Raw genomic sequence first — 3757 nt, 5'->3', positions numbered from 1 at the left:
CCTGTGAAAGGTCAGTGAGGTGATGATGATGATGAAAACAAAGTCTACCTCATACACTTGTGAGAGGTCAGTGAGGTGATAATGATGAAAACAAAGTCTACCTCATACACCTCTGTAAGGTCAGTGAGGTGATGATGATGATGATGATGAAAACAAAATCTACCCCACACTCCTGTGAAAGGTCAGTGAGGTGATGATAATTGATGGTGGTGGTGGTGCGGCTGCAGCAGCCATGCCCTAGGGAGGGCTTACAACCCTGTGAGGTAGATACTGATTATCCTCCTATTAAAGATGAGGGACCTGAGGCACAGAGAGGTTAAGTCACCTTTCCAGGGTTGCACAGCTTTGCAAGTGTAAGAGCTGGGCTTTGAACCCTGGAGAAGTCTGGTGCAGCAGCCTGTGTTATAAAGAGGTGTGATGGTAGATGTTTAACAGCCAGCTCTCCAGGGGCAGAAAAACTGTAGCATTTGCCAGTTTCCATGATGTAACTATTCCCACCATGTGGATTTCAAACTACCAGTGTGAGGGCGCTGCTCGCGAGAAAAGATGCACAGGGTCAGGGTCAGGGTCAGGGTCAGCTCGTGGAGGCGTTTCCATGGCTCCAGCCTCCAGCTCGCTATGCGCGCTCCCTTCTGAGCACGTTATCACAGGGCCCCGCATAAAGTAACATGTGGCTGGTGTTCATTCCCCCCTTTTCCTTTTATTTCTCTGTTCTCCCCCACACGTCCACACGTAACTTGGGTCCACTAATATTTAGGTCCAGTTACCTCAATTTTATTCATTAGTTAAAGGTCATATGTGGGTCTATAACATTTTTCAAATAAAAATGTGCCCCAGAAGAGAAGGCCGTGGAAAGCTGGTAGCTAGCAAGACAAAACAAGCAGTGCTAATAATAATAAAGTGAACAGTAACACTGACTTTATTGAGTGTTTACTATGTTGCATTATACATCTTATAAATTTTGTGTCATAGATTTTTATCAGTTAAGTTTGGCCTCTAGTGAAGACACCTGTTCATAGCAGCCTAAAATACAGAGGCTTATCTTCCCACAGAGGAGAAATGTGAGACTAGTTGGTATGAAACTCTAGAAAATCACTGGAGACCCAGACTCCTGTTTCTCTGCTCCACCACACTTAGCCCGATATTTCCATCCTCGAAATCACCTCGTGGTCCAATGAGGCTGCTGGGGCTCCAGCCAACACATCCAAGCAGCAGGAAGAAGTTGCATGGAAAGAGCCACAAAAGGCTCTGGGAAGCCCTACCCAGAGACCTGTTTTCATCCCATTGGCCACCCTACCTGCACGGGAGATTTGGGACGGTGGCTTTTTAACTGGGCCTATCGCAAAATGTTGTTTCTAAGGAAGAACGGGAGAAGAGGTGTAGAGCAGGCAGCCACAGTTTTACGGAGAGGGAGACAGGATCCTCTTACTTGGCAAAAGTCACAAACCAGAGAATGGCAAAGCTGGGGTTTGAAACAGGGCTTCCTGACTCCAGAGTGTGGGTCCTTAACCATGACATTGTTCTCCTTTAGGGAAGTAGGAACTTTGAATGTGGAGACAGCGGGCAGAGATTAATAAACCCTTTCCTTCCATTCACTTTGAATATTTTGGCCTCGGATATTAACGAAATGGCAGCAGTGATGCCCCACTCCGAGCCTGGCCCTATGGCTTTGGGCGGTTCTCTCTGGGCTGAGAGAGGCCGGCCCTCTCCCTGACAGCCCGTCCGCCCTACCAGGGAGAAGGCCCAGGAGCTGTCGGACTGGATCCACCAGCTCGAGTCCGAGAAGTTTGACCTGATGGAGAAGCTGAAGCAGCAGAAGTATGAGGTGAGACCCATCTCCCAGGGAGGACGGCGGCGCAGGGCAGGGGCGGGCGGGCGTGTCCCCGTGGCTGTCCTCCCAGCATCTCCCTCTTTCCCGCGCAGATCAACGTGCTGTACAACCGCATCAGCCACGCCCAGAAGTTGTAAGTGTGCCTCCTCTGACTCTGGGGTTTGTCGCTCCTTCCCTGTGGCTCCCCTCACCCCTCCACACCATGCAGTGCCCAGGACAGCCTCTGCCCCAAATGTCAACAGGCTGAGAACCGCGCGTCACTTCTGTTTCTTGCTCTGCCTCTCCCTGCTCCCTTTCTCCTGCTCGCTGTTCATCTATCCCTGTCTCCCACTTTGCGTCTCTTTCACCCCAGCCTTGGCCCCTCTTCCATGCTACCCACTCTCCGTCACCCATCCCTCCCTTCCCCCCCAGCCCATCCTAAACATCCATCAGCTCCCACGGGAACACCCTGAGCTCACCTCCCAAGATCAGCTCCCGCAGATGGGTGGGGGCTGGCCCCAGACCATCAACCACACCACCCCAGCCAGTCAACAGAGGACGCATTTGCCTGCCCCTTCCTCTGGGCAGGGAGAGCGGGAATTTGGTGTGTGTGTGTGTGGGGGGGCAGACTTCTGAATTGAGGGCAGGTCCCATCTCAGAGGTTGGGGGAGCCCTTCCTTCCTGACACCCTCTCCCTCTTCTCCTACAGCCGGAAGGGGGCCGGGAAGGGCCGCGTTGGAGGACGCTGGAAGTGAGGACCTGGGGCTGTGCGTGCCCTGAGGTGTTGGATGGAGTGTGGGTCCCCTCTGTGGTTGAAATAAACGCGCCCCCTGCAGACACCTGCTGAGTTCTCTGGCGGTCATTACTCCTAGCCTCCGGGCTTCATCTGACTTAGTGCCTGGAGAGCCCTAACAGTCACTGCGGTGGCAGGTAACGTTGAACCCTCCGCCGCAGGAAACGCAACACGGTGCGGCCACTTTGGAAACCAGGCTGGTAGTTCCTCAAAAAGCGAAGCGCGGAGTTACCGTAGGGCCCGGTAATTCCACTCCTGCGGATCTGCCTGCCACAAGTGAAAACAGAGGTCAGTCCACACGCACGCTGGGCGCAGATGTTGGCAGCGGCATTACTCAAAGCAGCCAAAAGGTGGAAACAGTCCAAATGTCCACCAGCTGGTGGGTGGATACCAGGCGATGTTCCTCTGGGGCGAGGTCCTGACACGCGCTGTGATGTCCACGAATCTCGAAGAATCATGGGGCTCGCTGAACGAAGCCAGACACAGAAGGCCACAGATTATGTGATTTCATGTGTGCGAATTGTCCAGAGGGCAAATCCATGGAGGCAGGAAGGAGATCGGTGGCTTCCAGGGGCTGGGGAAGGGCAGGATGGGGATGCTGAAAATGCTTGGAATTCCTAGTGATGGTGGCACGCACAACCTTGTGAATATAAAAAGCCATTCAGCTGTACTCCCTTTTTTTATTTTTTTTATTTTTTTTTTATTTATTTTATTTTTATTTTTTTTTATTTTTTTAAAGATTTTATTTATTTATTTGATAGAGACAGCGAGAGAGGGGACACAAGCAGGGGCAGTGGGAGAGGGAGAAGCAGGCTTCCCGCCGAGCAGGGAGCCCGATGCGGGGCTCCATCCCAGGACCCTGGGATCATGACCTGAGCCGAAGGCAGACGCTTAACCGACTGAGCCACCCAGGCGCCCCATCCCTTTTTTTAAAAAAAGATTTTATTTATTTGGGAGACAGCACAAGCGGGGGGAGCGGCAGGCAGAGGGAGAGGCAGACTCCCCGCTGAGCACGGAGCCCATCAGGGGGGCTCGAGCCCAGGACCCTGGGATCCTGACCTGAGCTGAGTGCAGCCGCATAACCAACTGAGCCATCCAGGCGCCCCCTGTACACTTTTTAAAAAAGATTTTATTTTTTTAAGTGATCTCTACGC

General features: G+C 52.5%; 1 long non-coding RNA gene across 1 annotated transcript; it reads left to right on the top strand.

Annotated features, from left to right (window-relative positions):
* Positions 1–1705: 1705 nt before the first annotated feature.
* LOC117997925 lies at positions 1706–2649 on the top strand. The gene is made up of 3 exons (XR_004675898.1): positions 1706–1825; positions 1924–1964; positions 2520–2649. It is a non-coding gene; the product is annotated as an uncharacterized LOC117997925 (long non-coding RNA).
* Positions 2650–3757: the final 1108 nt, after the last annotated feature.

The sequence above is a fragment of the Mirounga leonina genome, unplaced genomic scaffold (genome assembly GCF_011800145.1).
Source record: "Mirounga leonina isolate KUSES-001 unplaced genomic scaffold, KU_Mleo_1.0 Mir_376, whole genome shotgun sequence".
NCBI classification, from domain to species: domain Eukaryota; kingdom Metazoa; phylum Chordata; class Mammalia; order Carnivora; family Phocidae; genus Mirounga; species Mirounga leonina.
The sequence above is the reverse complement of the archived record's forward strand: the minus strand, read 5'-3'. Positions and strand labels throughout refer to the sequence as shown.